Consider the following 15,478-nt stretch of genomic DNA (forward strand, 5'->3'; position numbering starts at 1 on the left):
TGGCTAACCTACAATCTAGCCTTCACAGAAGTCTGTATGATTGAAGCACACACGTTGTAGTAGCAAACAAAGAAGCCTTCCAGACCTACCTAGAAAAGTATTTAGTCACTTTGACTTAACATGGTGGTGTGTTGGTCTTGTCTCTCATCATGCAATTCATTCCTGGCAATGTCATCCAAGTAATCTTAGGGAAAAGGCGATTTTGTCTTTACCAGCCAAGAGCTCCCCTCCACTAAACGAGCCTTGCGTGCATGTGTGTGTGTGTGTGTGTGATGGCTTGGTGATGATGCATAAGGCAGATGCACTCGGCGCACACACACACACACACACACACACACACACACACACACACACACACACACACACACACACACACACACACACACACACACACACACACACACACACACACACACACACACACACACACACACACACACACACTATTGCACTTTACTGTTACATTTGCACTCTGGTTGGATGTTGTATTGTACTGTATTGTGCTGTATGATGACAATGCATTTGAATCTAATCGAATTGTGATCAGTCACAAATCGCTTCCTGTTGAATACAAGGGTCAGCACAGCAGAGATGCAATGCAGACTCTCTCGCTTCCGTTTTGCACACAGCCCTGGTCTTATAAGGAGCTGGTAGGGCTTGTCTGTATGCAAATTCAGGTGTACGGGAATGAGTTTAAGAATGAGTGATGTTTTTCATTTATGGGAACCCAGCTGCGTTGATTCTGGCCACCTACGAAGACCGTTTCACGCGTTCAGGAATCCGGAGGAGTATTTTTGTAAATGTGTTGGTATGACATTTTTACCAAGATATTTACAAAGGTACTTACGAACATGTTCGAGAATGACTTTATAAGCCGATAGCTGATTGCCTTTTGAATAAAAATAATTTTCCTGCTTTGATTTCGGGTTCAAGCCTTAATACAACAAGCTGTTGTGTTCTCTTTCAACATTCAACATAGAATGTTGAGCTTCATTAAGTCTGTACTGTCTGACTTGGCAGCTTAAACTGTAAAAACTAAAGTATGTATGAATGTAAAGTACATCAAATCCTCATAGCTACCAAGCGTCGAGAGACCACACAGTGTATTAAGCAGGGGGTATTTGGCTTCCTACTGTGCATTCCCTGCACTTAACAGACAGATACCAGAAATATTAGCAGCGTGGAGATCAGAGCAGATGGTATGGTCATTATTTTCACAAGACCATATTGAAATTATCACAGCTCACAGAGAAGCGAGTGCCATGGAGACTATGGCAGAGGTTACACCTTTCGTATCATCTTCGTATTGTTTTCTTATGCGTATCGCCGCGACGTCGTGCGCCTGAGTCACACTTTCGTTTTTTTTTTCGTTTTTGTCAGCCAAGCACACTGATGTAGTACACTGCCAAAGCAGTAGGTGGCAGTAGGTGGCAAACATGAAGGCAATTTCAACCAATCAGAACGAATGTGCCAATACACTTCCTGGTGGAAGCTCCAGCAAAGAAATTTCAATAAGGCAGGCGCCTATGCCGCGCCACCATCTTGCTTGCTCACTCAATGCAGCAATTCTTTTTTCAGCAAAGCCTAATAAAAGTGCAATAAACAAAACGGATACATTCACTGTGTGTTCTGCCTGTCATTTGTTGATGAAACAAAACTAACATCAACACAAGTGACCACCAAGAGCAGATAGTTTAGTCTAAAAACGATCGGTAGCATTGTTAGCTGCATGCTAACGTCAATGGAGTATGCCATTATAACAATATAGCATTGTGGCTAGAAGCTAACGTTAGCTCACGCTACTTAGCCAGCACGAAACTGATGATATCGCGAGCTATCAGTAGTTAGATAACATTAGAGACAACGCTGTGTGTATTAAACAAAGGTGAATAGATGACTGGGCCATTTTGTTTAATGCTTGTTAAGTTGAAAGAGGAACTCTGAGCTAACAGGGTCTGAATCCTGATAGCTCACGTTAGCCAGCTCATGCAATCGGTAATGCTAGCAGAATGAATGGATGTAAACTTTATTTAACATATTGCATATGGGTACAATACAATACGGCTCAATACAAACAATTGTTAAGGGAATGCAGACTGTTGTAGCTTGGACTGGGGTCCTTATAACAATAACTTGACAACACATGGTAGCTGAAGCTATTTGGGACACGGAGCTCTGTCCCAAACACACACACTGTACACAGGAAGGGCACGCAGATGGTATCTACTGCGCATGGGCGTTTTCGCAACAACTGCTCCGTGCTGACTACACGCTGTATTCCTGGCGTTTTTTTTGCGTATCTCCAAACGCAAACACAATTTTGCGTTTCAGCCGTATCCACAAAAAAACGCCAAAAAACGCGTTTCTGTGTAGATAGGACATGATACGTCGTCAAAAACGTATAAAAAAACGCAAGGAATACACTAGTCTAACCTCAGCCTATGTATACATGCAGTGTTTTCCCAGACTGCTTCCATGCAGTGTTAATTTTGTCAACGAAAATGATGACTAAATATGTTCGTCAACAAAGCTTTTTCCCCTGACTAAATCTAGACTAAAACAAAAAAGACAAAATCGAGACTAAAACTGACTAAGACTAAAATGCTCAGACCTGTAGTTGACTAAAACTGACTAAGACTAAGGGCTTCTTCTCATTAGGAACGGGTGCTCCGTTCCGTCCTCGCTCCGTCCTCGAGTGCGACCCCCTCCCTCTCCCCCCTCTGGTTTGTATACACACTACAATCTCGTGTTTCGTTCTCAAGCTCAATAGACCTATCTCAAACCCTGCCCTCTTTTCTTGATCCTCCAATCACAACGGTCTCTTGCCTCGGACAAGCTTTGTTTGTCCGAGGCAAGCGACAGTTGTGATTGGAGGATCAAGAAAAGAGGGCAGGGTTTGAGATAGGTCCATTGAGGAGAGCAACTCTCTATAGTCTATTATATTTCTGAATTAACCAAAACAGTTACACAGGACATTTTCGCTGTACCTCAGGAAGTAATGTACCAGCTAAACCTACACGATGGGTTAGATACAGGCGGGATTTTGGAGACTTTTCCTACACTAAAAACATTATGGCCATGCGCTAACCACATAGATTACAGACAGATAGACAAAACATATATCGAACAACGTAAAAGATAATATGCATATATACTTGATCGCTAAAAACACTGGCCACTTATGCTGCGCGTTAAAAACACAATGGATCACAGACGGATCAGACACTGAAAAGTCATGAGAATATGGATGCTAAAACTTTACTTACCGATTGGCAGGCTAGTTGATGGACTAACGTCAGGCTGCGTTACTGGAAGTAGTAATAGTGCAATGGGTTGTGTGATTGAACAACAACGTCGGGCTCCCTTGCTTTGGATGGGCTAACCGGCCACATTACTGTGGGTAGTGATTAAACAACGGAGGAATCACTGGTTGGTTTTTGGCCGATTATGCTGTCCACTGCATCAAATAACGGAAAAGATATTGAAGCCTCATCTTCTTCACTTTTAGCTCGACATTGTTGACTGATCTGTTGTACCCATCAGAGCATGTGAGCGGCGCGGAGCGGCCGAGAAATCCGCTCTTCGCTCGGGACGGCTTAGTTCCGCTCTCATTTGCTCATGTTGGCCCCCCCCTGCTCGCTCAGCGCTCATCTTCATTTGCTCATCAAGCGCTCGGCGCTCCGGCCCGCTCAGCAGAAAAAAAATATTTTTTTGGAGCATGATGTAAATTAGCTTGATTTGGCCAAACTACAACAGTCTGCACCCCCTGGGCCCCTTAACAATTGTTTGTATTGAGCCTTATTGTATTGTACCCATTCTGCAATCCGTTTTCAACCATTCTACTAGCTGTCTAGCTTTACTATGCTAATGTACGCTAGCCTAGCTGCAATGCTAAGTGTAACTGAGGGGTACAATTCCCTGACTGTATTACTAGATATGATACTTACTACCACTACCTTTGTACTTAATATTCGGCCACCCAGTACACGGCATAAATATATTATGATGAACACTGTCACGTAGATGAAACGGATCCAACACAAATGTACGAATTAGAAATAGGTCTTTATTTCTACACAGCGATGGTGTGTAGAGCAAGCACTTAATCAAATCAATCACATTTATGAATGGAAATTAGTATGCACTTTTATGGCAAGAGTATTCGTCGGTATATCAATAGAGAATGTCCAATCTCTGAAGGCGCAGGTGGTACATATACGACCTGGAATAGTTTAAGGAATAACAGCAATGATACTTTAATGATTATATACTGGACACACTAGGGGGGCTTAATCCGGTCGCTTGTAAGCCGACAGGAGTAGGAGGGGGGGGGGGTAGAATCCGGCTGCCTCATCCGGCCAAGGGTATCCCAGGTGAACCCACTGTAGTGCCGTTCAATGCGCCGGCGATCCTTGGACCACAGATGAAAGCAGGTGGACTCTTTGTGGGCCGGTGTCCTCCGGTCCACGGAGGAGAGACGTGAAGCGACCTCGTCTTGCAGAGCGTCTCCTCACCTTGCGTCCTCTCCAGGGGGGGGGGGTTCCAACACACGGCAGTGTCGGGGGTCTTTATCCATGGAATAATCAAAGTATACAAAGCATAATCCGTGCCTGGGAAGGCGGGCTGTCGTCGGTAGAATAATCCGGTATACAGGTCCACTCGCTCGTCGGCTCTGGGGCTCCTCGGGTGCAGCTTCACGTGGGGTCAACCACCCTGGATAAGCAGCCAGTTCTCTGCCCGAAACGATGGGGTACTGACTACGGTAGTATTCTCACCGCACGAAGCACTATATATTAACAGACTATTATTAGCTTAATAGACTACGTCCAACTCGACGATATAGTGCCAAATATGACTATTCAAATATTAATATACACGATGTCTCAATACCGATGGTAGGCGAACTTGGCCTTACTCCCACACGTGGCGTCGCGGGGAGGCTTTACGTCTGTGACTCTATTGGAGGGTAAGAAACTGGACTGAAAAGAAAGTCCTACTTTAGTAGCGCAGTATATATACGCACTATGAACAAATAGTCCCATTAGTGATGCGGTAGCCAGATTCCTACGCGGAACTAGGACTTGTTCGTACATGTGGAGCGGTACGTTTGAACTGGGTCTGAGGGGTATGGCAGCCTGGCACCAAGGTCTCGACCAATAGTAGAATGGAGACTATTATGGGATGTTCAGTAGGTTAGAATGGATATTCAATGCATATTGTACAAGGAATATACAAGGGATATCAGGGAATATTAGAGAATGTACAAATACAATTAAATATATATATATAAATAAATATATATATTCGGTTTAATCTGGCCCTTCACAACACTAAGTGTTTATACTGGCAGATCCCATTTACGTTAGCATGTAAGCTAACAACACCAGCGCTCTTTTTGTGAGACTAAACTCTCCGCTCTGGGTGGTACATTGTGTTGATGTTGGTTTCGTTTCATCAATAAATGAGGCAGAACACAGTGCACCCCCTGGGCCCCTTAACAATTGTTTGTATTGAGCCGTATTGTATTGTACCCATTCTGCAATCCATTTTCAACCATTCTACTAGCTGTCTAGCTTTACTATGCTAATGTATCTGCATAACCAATGAACGGATTTTGTCGAGGCAGGTAGTGTTATTTCTAGGGATGCACTGAAAATTCAGTCACCGAAGGGGGAAGAGAGCGCGTGAATGAATGTTTATTAGAGTAACTAATCAACATTAGTTACATTAGTTACTAACTAATCAACATTCATTAATTTCATCCACCCGCGCTCTCTTTCCCCCTCCTCCTCCTCCTCACAAGCTCCATATAACGCGGAAGTGCAGTGGTCTATTCCTCTTTCACTCGTCTCTCGTAAACTACGTCATCCCCCGCTAAGAGTCACGGGAGATATAGTAAATACAACAGTACTTGACTTTAATGTAACAGTAAGAAGCATTTTGTATAAAAGTATTCTGTACTTCTGTATGACAACTATTAAAGAAACTAATGCACATTTTGTTGTATGCAAAGAGAACATTTTTAAATTGTACAATCTTTCAGCAGTCAGTCTGGAATTAATGCATGCATTCAAAAGTGCTGAATAAATCTGTTATGGGCCCATAAGTGATTATTAATATTATTTAAGTTAAGTTTTGCCATAATCATGTCTTTTGCCATAATCAGGTAGCTAAATTCTTTTTTTTTTAAACATTATATATATATTTATATTAATCATTTTCGGCCTTTCGGCATTCGGTTTTCGGCCAACTGTTTCTTATTTTCGGTATCGGTTTCAGCCAAGAATTTCCCATTCGGTGCATCCCTAGTTATTTCAGGGAAATTGATATCTATAGACTGGTGTATTTTTCGTCCATGAAAAATGGAGGCTCTTATTATTATTATTCCGATAGACTCTCGAGCAATAATTATTATTACAGCCTCCATTTTTCATGGATGAAAAGTGGCCTTTGGTTAGGGTTTGGTTAGGGTTCACTTCATATGGTAGAGTAGCAGTGACTAGGGGAGGTGGATGTATGGAGGATGGAGATTAGGGAGTCATGGCTATGCAAAAACACAGAGGGAGGACTGACAGCTCTCTTTGGGTGGGGCGCTGAGTGTAGACATCTGGTTGTGGTCTGTTTATGTATGTTGCCAGTGGTCTCCGCCAAGCAAGAGCCAGGCCCAGTGCGTGTGTGTGTGTGTGTGTGTGTGTGTGTGTGTGTGTGTGTGTGTGTGTGTGTGTGTGTGTGTGTGTGTGTGTGTGTGTGTGTGTGTGTGTGTGTGTGTGTGTGTGTGTGTGTGTGTGTGTGTGTGTGTGTGTGTGTGTGTGTGTGTGTGTGTGTGTGTGTGTGTGTGTGTGTGTGTGTGTGTGTGTGTGTGTGTGTGTGTGTGTGTGTGTGTGTGCGTGCGTGTGTGTGTTAAAGAGGGGTGTGTTTGTGCTTCTATCCTTGTGAAGACCAAATGTCCTCACAAGGATAGATAGATGTCAAAATCCTTTAATGTAGGTCTGTTGAAATAAAGTTAGAGGTTAGGTTCAGGGTAAGGGTTAAGGTAAGACATGTAGTGGCGAGTGTTAAGGTGAGGGAAAGAGACTAGGGAATGATTGTAGTCAGTAGAATATAATCAACAAAGCATAGTTATACAATAATGTATGTATGCACGTGTGTTTTCACCCTTGGTGTATAATTGGCAGTGAAACCAATACAGCCCCAATAAAGCAGAGCTCTGGGGAATAGTTCACAGTCTCTCTCTCTCTCTCTCTCTCTCTCTCTCTCTCTCTCTCTCTCTCTCTCTCTCTCTCTCTCTCTCTCTCTCTCTCTCTCGGGTCTCTTGTCTTATCGAAGCACATATTAAAATTCCTCCAACCGCCCTTGCCTTTCTGACACAGGGAATGGATACACAGGGTGTTGGAGAAATGAATGCGAGAGAGTGGACGTGGTACAGTGTAGAGATGATAAGGGTGGTGGTATATCTATTACATGTGTGTGTGTGTGTGTGTGTGTGTGTGTGTGTGTGTGTGTGTGTGTGTGTGTGTGTGTGTGTGTGTGTGTGTGTGTGTGTGTGTGTGTGTGTGTGTGTGTGTGTGTGTGTGTGTGTGTGTGTGTGTGTGTGTGTGTGTGTGTGTGTGTGTGTGTGTGTGTGTGTGTGTGTGTGTGTGTGTGTTTGTCTCTCTCATGGTGTTGACTGACTGATGGCCACATGGAACTGAGTGGGCGATAACACCGGGGGAACTTAATGAGCAATCGCCATGGTGATAGAGTGAACGGTTGCCATGCTGACTCTGTGCTCTCGTATGGCCCTATAACATTCTTCTGGGGTTTAATGTTTCCCATATGTTGGGGAGATGAGTGGTATGGTAACAATGGGGGAATGTTTCACTCGTATGCATGGCAGAAAGAGGAATGGTGGAGACAGAGGAGAGAGAGAGACAGAGAAAGAGAGAGAGAGAGATAGATAGAAAGACAGACAGAGAGAGAGATAGAGAGACAGACAGACAGACAGACAGACAGACAGTGAGAGAGGGTCTGAAGGGAACAATACAGCCAAATCACATTCATTATATTGTGGTTTTTCTCCAGTCACATGTCACACAGCACTTCAGAAGAGATTCAGCTCTTTTTCTTCGTCGTCTCATTTTCACCATGGCTGTTTTCCAAAGAATATAAAACACTCATCATTCTCCCCTAAATCTTGACACTCTTTAAGTTCTCTTTTAAGGCTTCTCTTGTTCTGCAAAACAGATCATCTAAGCTTACATATTTGTCCTGGCGTCATGAAATTCTTAGCTGTGGTTGTTGTATATTTTGTGAATATATTGCGAGTGTGCCAAACTATCCCTCCCTTAAACATGAATCTATACTATTAGCTACTATTATTACTAATAATAATAATAATGACTTGGATTTATATAGCGCTCTTCATGACACCCAGAGCGCTTCACAGAGTCCATTATTAGTTCATACACAGTCATACCGGTGGTGGTACTACTACTACTGCTATTACTACTACTGCTATTACAACTACTGCTGCTACTACTACTACTATTACTACTACTACTACTACTACTACTACTACTACTACTACTACTACTACTACTACTACTACTACTACTACTACTACTACTACTACTATTACTACTACTATTATTACTACTACTACTACTATTACTACTACTACTACTACTACTACTACTACTACTACTACTACTACTACTACTACTACTACTACTACTACTACTATTACTACTACTACTATTACTACTACTACTATTATTACTACTACTACTACTACTACTACTACTACTACTACTACTACTACTACTACTACTACTACTACTACTACTACCACCGCTATTACAACTACTGCTACTACTACTACTACTACTACTAACTACTGCTACTACTACTACTACTTGTTAGGGCAGCAGTGGCGGAGCCCAATAGCAGAACACAGGAGAAGAGAGAATGGAGCATTTTAGGTTGGTTTTAATTGTAGGCACCAAGCAGACAGGTATGACAACAGGAATGTGCAAATAGATGCGAGCAGGTGTACTCCTCGTGCAGCACAGGAGCGTCCAGGTGGGTGGTGTCTCGGGAGCGGTGGTCCTAGGTTGTTAGGTAACACTGTGACGAGGGAGAGCAGGATCCGTGGGCTGAAGTAGGGGTTTGATGATGAGGGAATCCCTCACAGCCGCGCTGATTGATCTCCCTCTGGCAGCGTGGGAGTGCAGGGGTCGGATGCTGCCCATATAAGGGTGTTGAAGGATGAGGGGTGAGGAAGGCTCTCGCCGTGATGGTGTGGAAGGAGGAGGGGTGAAGAAGGTTCTCGCCGTGATTATGACACTACTACTACTGTTACTACTACTACTACTACTACTACTACTACTACCGCTATTACAACTACTGCTATTACTAATACTTCTACTACTACTACTACTACTACTACTACTGCTACTACTACTACTACTACTACTACTACTACTACTACTACTACTACTACTACTACTACTACTACTACTACTACTACCGCTATTACAACTACTGCTACTACTACTACTGCTACTACTACTACTACTACTATTACTACTACTACTACTACTACTATTACAAATACTACTCCTATTACAACTACTGCTACTTCTACTACTACTACTACTACTACTACTACTACTACTACTACTACTACTACTATTACCACTACTACTGCTATTACTACTACTACTACTACTACTACTAGTACTACTACTACTATTACTACTGCTATTACTACTACTGCTGCTATACTACTACTTCTGCTATTACCACTACTACTACTACTTCCCGGTTCGATTCCTGCTCCTCCCAGGTGAGTGAATGTGTGAGTGAATGGGTAAAATGTGAGTAACAAATTGTAAAGCTCTTTGGATAAAAGCGCTATATAAAAAAGCAACCATTTACTACTACTGCTATTACTACCACTACTGCTATTACTATGACTCAATCAATCAATCAATCAGATTTATTTATATAGCACATTTAACATGACACGTGTCAACCAAAGTGCTGTACAGAGGGTAGATACACATAGATACATATTGACAACAATCACACTCCGTTTTATGGGAGGGCACACAGGCAAACACATAGGAAAACAGGGCATGAGTCAGTGAACGGGAAAGGCTAGTAGGTAGAAGTGGGGTTTGAGCCTCGATTTGAAGGCATCTATCTAATGGAGGTGCGGATGCTGTTCCACAGTTCAGGGGCTGCGATAGCCCCGCTATTACTATGACTCAAGTCAAGTCAAGTCAAGAGTTTTAATTGTCACGGCATACAGGTATACAATGAAATGCGGGTGGTCTTGCCCGCAACGATGTGCAATACAGTGGTACAACATATAATAGAATCAAAAATGAAAAAACAACATTGTGCAGTAAACAGGTAACAGGTAACATGGAGTGACATCTCGGTATCTGTACATAGTTATTTACAGAGCATATGGGACATGCTAGTTAGCTTTGGTAGTGCAATACACTGTTCCTGTTATTCTAATTTAAAGTGTCCTTTCCTTTGGCCATAAGTGTGCGTGTGTGCGACATGAGTGTGTGCCCGCTCATGTTAAAGTGTTAAGTGGCTGCTCGTGTGTGAGCGTGCACAGCGTGCGTGTCGTGTGTGTGTTCATGTGTGCTTGTGTGTGGATAGTTCAATGTTCTGAGCACTCAATGTTCATTGTTCATGGCTCTGATGGCCTGGGGGAAGAAGCTGAGCCTAAGCCGCTCTGTCCTAGTAGCTGGGGTTCGCAGGCGTCTGCCTGACCTCAGCAGCTGAAACAGGCTGTTATTGGGGTGGTGAGGGTCTTTCATTATCCTGCAGGCTCTGGATTTGCACCTCTTGTTGTATAGAACCTGCAGGGGGGGTAGTGCAATACCCGTGGTACGCTCGGCTGAGCGCACCACTCTCTGTAGGGCCTTCTTGTCCTGTGCCGTGCTGTTTCCATACCAGGCAGTGATGTTTCCGGTCAGGATGCTCTCTACAGCTCCTGAGTAGAAGGACTGGAGTATCTTCCCCGATACTCTGAACTTCCTTAACTGTCTCAGGTGGTAGAGGCGCTGTTTCGCCTTCTTTACTACTGTGTCTATGTGTGTTGACCATGTCAGGTCCTCTGAGATGTGGACCCCCAGGTACTTAAAGCTGCTCACCCTGTCCACGGTGGCCCCCGTTAATCATCAGTGGTGTGTGCATCTCCTGCTGTCCTCTCCTATAATCCACGATCAGCTCCTTGGTTTTACCAATGTTCAGGAGCAGGCTGTTGTCCTGGCACCAGCGTTCCAGTACCTCAACCTCCTCCCGGTAGGCCTTCTCGTCGTTGTCCGAGATCAGCCCCACCACCACCGTGTCGTCTGCGAACTTCACTATGGAGTTGGAGCTGAACTTGGCCACACAGTCGTGTGTGTAGAGTGAGTACAGCAGGGGGCTCAGAACACAGCCCTGGGGGGACCTGATGCTCAGGGTGATGGTGTTGGAGGTCTGACCCCCCACCCTGACCGCCTGGGGTCTTTCGCTCAGAAAGTCCAGTACCCAGGCGCTCAGGGCGGAGCTCAAACCTAGCTCGATCAGCTTGTCCACCAGTCTGGTGGGGACTATGGTGTTGAACGCTGAGCTGTAGTCAATGAACAACAGTCTCACATAGCCCCCCTTCTGACGGTCAAGGTGCGAGAGGGTGCTGTGCAGTACCTGGGAGACCGCGTCGTCGGTGGACCTGTTTGTCCTGTATGCAAATTGCATAGGGTCCATATCACTGGGGAGGGAGGCACAAATGTGGTCCTTGACCAGCCTCTCGAAACATTTCATGACCACAGAGGTGAGTGCCACCGGTCTGTAGTCATTTGGACATGTTGGGGAGGGTTTCTTCAGTACAGGGATGATGGTAGACATCTTGAAGCAGGCAGGGACCACTGACTCCGCCAGGGATTGATTAAATATGGCGGTGAACACTGGGGCCAGCTGGTTGGCACAGGACTTGAGTATGCGTCCTGTTATGCCATCTGGGCCAGCAGCCTTCCTGGTGTTCACCTGCATAAATGCTCTTCTCACACTGTGTTCCGACAACGAGAGAGCGTCCCCGCCCCATCGCGGTTGCCCCCCTCTACAACAGCCGGCGCGCCAGTGACGTCACTAGCCGGAGAGCCAGCAGCGCCACTGTCTACACCAAACCGAGCGTAGAAGATGTTGAGCTTAACAAGCGACTCCTACAAGTCGGTTGGTGCGCCTGCGCAGTGGAGTCAGGAAGTGTCGGGGGCAGCGTGAGCCTCCCACGCGTTACTCCTCGACACTGAGAGACCGAGCTGCGCAGGTGAAAAGATGCGACTGCTGTTACCTCAAGTACCGGAGGGGACTTGTGCTATGTATGACTTAGTCCACATTGCAGCCGGCTTGTGGGAGGCAAGAAACAGCGTTCGTGACAGGGGAGGGTTGAATTGGATGATACGAAATTGGGATGGGAGAAAAATATAGAAAAATGGGAGAAAAAGTGGATCAAAAAATCAAAAAAAAAAGAAGATGTTGAGCTTGTCCGCGAGGGAGGCGTCGTCGCTCCCCATTGAGGGGGCGCTGACTTTATAGTCAGTTATTGTCTTCAGTCCCTGCCATAATCCTCTTGTGTCGTTTTGTGCCATTTGTGTCTCCAGTTTATCAGCATATGTCCTCTTAGCAAGTTTGACAGCCTTGCGTAGAGTATAGACTGAAGCCTTATACTCCTCCATGTTTCCTGACTCTCTACCCAGGTTGTAGGCGGTGGTACGAGAGTTCAGAGCTGCTCTAATAGTGCTATCCACCCACGGTTTCTGGTTTGGGAAAATCCGCACCGTTTTTCTGGGGACAATACCATCGGCTATTGTTGTAATGTAGCTCAACATGCACCCCCTCGGGATTAACCCAGGAATTGTTCGTGAGGAGGCAGACTCCGCCGCCGATGCTCTTTCCTGAGGCCGCGGTACGATCTGCACGTAATACTGTGAAGGCATCCGAGGGAGATACGCTTTTGTCCGGAGTCGCCGACGTGAGCCATGTCTCCGTGAGACATATGATGTTGATGTCTCTCATCTCCCGTTGGAACCGGACCCTCGCCCTTAGGTCATCCATCCTACCCTCCAACGAACGGGCATTCGCCAGAAAGATGGATGGAATTGCTGGGCGGTAAGCAGCTCTTTTTAGTCTCAGTCTGATACCTCCACGTCTCCCTCTGTGTCTCCTCCTGCCGTAGCCTTTGTTATTTTCCTTGCCGCCATTCTCCCGTCTGATTTCTACTGCTATTACTACTACTACTACTACTACTACTACTACTACTACTACTACTACTACTACTACTACTACTACTACTACTACCATAGGCGCCTGGCCTTAAGAGCACGCGGAGCAGCTGCTCTCCCAATATTGAACTTGGGGGAGCAAGGGTATGATCTTGCCCCACCACTTTTTGATCATATGAAAAATATGATATATCCCCCCCCCAATATATAAATCGAACCATAACTACGTAATTTCGATCAAATTAATAATACGCAATGACACTTAATAACAAGTTTTTAAGTTTCCAAAGATTGCGAACCCCCCCCCCCCCCCCCTGCCCCATTATGGTTTGATCCAGTTCCTCCCATCTCCAGCGCGTAGACCTTGGAGCACAGCGCTGCAGTCTGGCTGCAGGTAGGCTGAGTGTAAATCAAAGCCCACAGAGTGTGTCATAATATTGGTGGCAGGCAGGCAGGCTTTTCCAGTAAGTTGTTCAAATAAAAGGATTATGTTAGACATAAGTTACTATTGAGTGGTAGTAGAACTTCTACGGTTCTACCACGCAATACAATAAAAGTGTTTCACGGTCCCGAATTGCGATCTGGTCATACGGTTTCCTCGAATAAATAATAATCCCTCTCTGGTTGGCGTTAGCTTTAGTGCTAGCCGCTAGCTAACGTTATCTAGATATGTGGTGTGAGCTGGATGACGTTGACTTCATTTCCAAACGTTAACGCTATCTATATGGCAGACGAGCAGGGCCGGATTAACGACGGCCGCGGCCCGTGGGCCTATAGTGACGAAGGGCCCCCATTTTTTTTTTTTTTTCTTTTTTTTTTTTGAGATCGATGTCATGATTGTGCACTGCAGACTCAGGGAGGAGGCAGAGAAGGAGAGAAAGAGACACAAGATTTACAGGTAATGGAAATATATCTTTTTTCGCTTTCTTATTAAAAACTTGGCCTATTTGAAAGGAGATTGATTTAATAAAAATGAATGAGCGAAAAATCAATATACAGTGTATATACAGTATAATATATTATTATTATAGTAATTGGCTATCATACTGCAATATAAACTGAGTTTTATAGTGAAAAGAGCAGCTGTATTGGTCAAGATTGAAGGCTCTATATTGCAGGAAATTGCACGTACAGGTTCATTAAATTAAAAAAAAAAAAAAGTCTGCCATGGAGGGGGTCGTGACGGACCCCCTCCAAACCACCCCTTGCCTGTCAAAAAAATAAATAAAAAAATTGCACCCCCACTTTCAACTATAACTAGGCGGCCATGACTACTACTACTACTACTACTACTACTACTACTACTACTACTACTACTACTGCTATTACTACTACTATTACCATATTACTATTACTACTACTACTACTACTACTATTACTACTACTATTATTACTACTACTACTACTACTACTACTACTACTGCTGCTATTACTATTACTACTGCTATTATTACTACTACTACTAGTAACAATGTTCATCACTGCAGCACTCAAGTTTGAACACTTTGATGGACATTGTTACTCAGCTGATAGAGTTGTACCCTTACTGCTGACTTGTTGTACAAAACTTGTAAGTCGCTTTGGATAAAAGCTAAATTACAAAATGTAAATGTAAATGTACTGCTATTACTATTGTCCACTTCTCTGAAACCCATCTGTTCTTCGCTGTCCCCCCTCCCACTCCCCCATAATGTATAATTTATATAACTATCTGTACTTTGATTTTTTTGAAAACTTCCAATAAAGAAAGTTATAAAAAATAGAAAAGTGTTCGCATTGCTCGCCTGGACACGCTACTATTTCCAAATCAAAGGTATATAATAGGTATTATGTTTCATCATGAATGCATGAAAGGGGGGGGGGGGGGTCGTTTTTTTATGCTTTCAAAACTGACTTTCAAAACCACTCTCAAAGAGCACCTACGGGAGACTGCAATTCGAAACTGGCCCCTGTAAATGTCCTAACCCAACCCCCTCCAATGTACAGTAAATGTCCTAACCCAATAATACACGAGACCCTCTTCTTGGAACCAAGCATGGTTTCGTCGATATTCCAATGTACAGTTGTACAGTTTCCCCCACCCCACAATTTCTTTAATTTTCACTCTATGACGCCATTACATTCATTTTGTATTTATCAGCACTCTTTGTACATGAACTTTTAAATATCTTCAAGCACTCTAGTGAGTCACACCATCGTGTGTTACTTTATCA

At 44.2% G+C, this 15,478-nt stretch overlaps 1 protein-coding gene across 1 annotated transcript in view; it reads left to right on the forward strand.

Moving 5' to 3' along the window:
* The window catches only part of LOC311230920 (integrin alpha-5-like), a 165,316-nt gene that overhangs the window by 58,960 nt on the left and 90,878 nt on the right, over positions 1 to 15,478 (forward strand). The gene's annotated exons all lie outside the window — the stretch shown is intronic.

Source organism: Notolepis coatsorum (genome assembly GCF_963971535.1).
Source record: "Notolepis coatsorum genome assembly, chromosome: 6".
Classification (NCBI taxonomy): Eukaryota; Metazoa; Chordata; class Actinopteri; order Aulopiformes; family Paralepididae; genus Notolepis; species Notolepis coatsorum.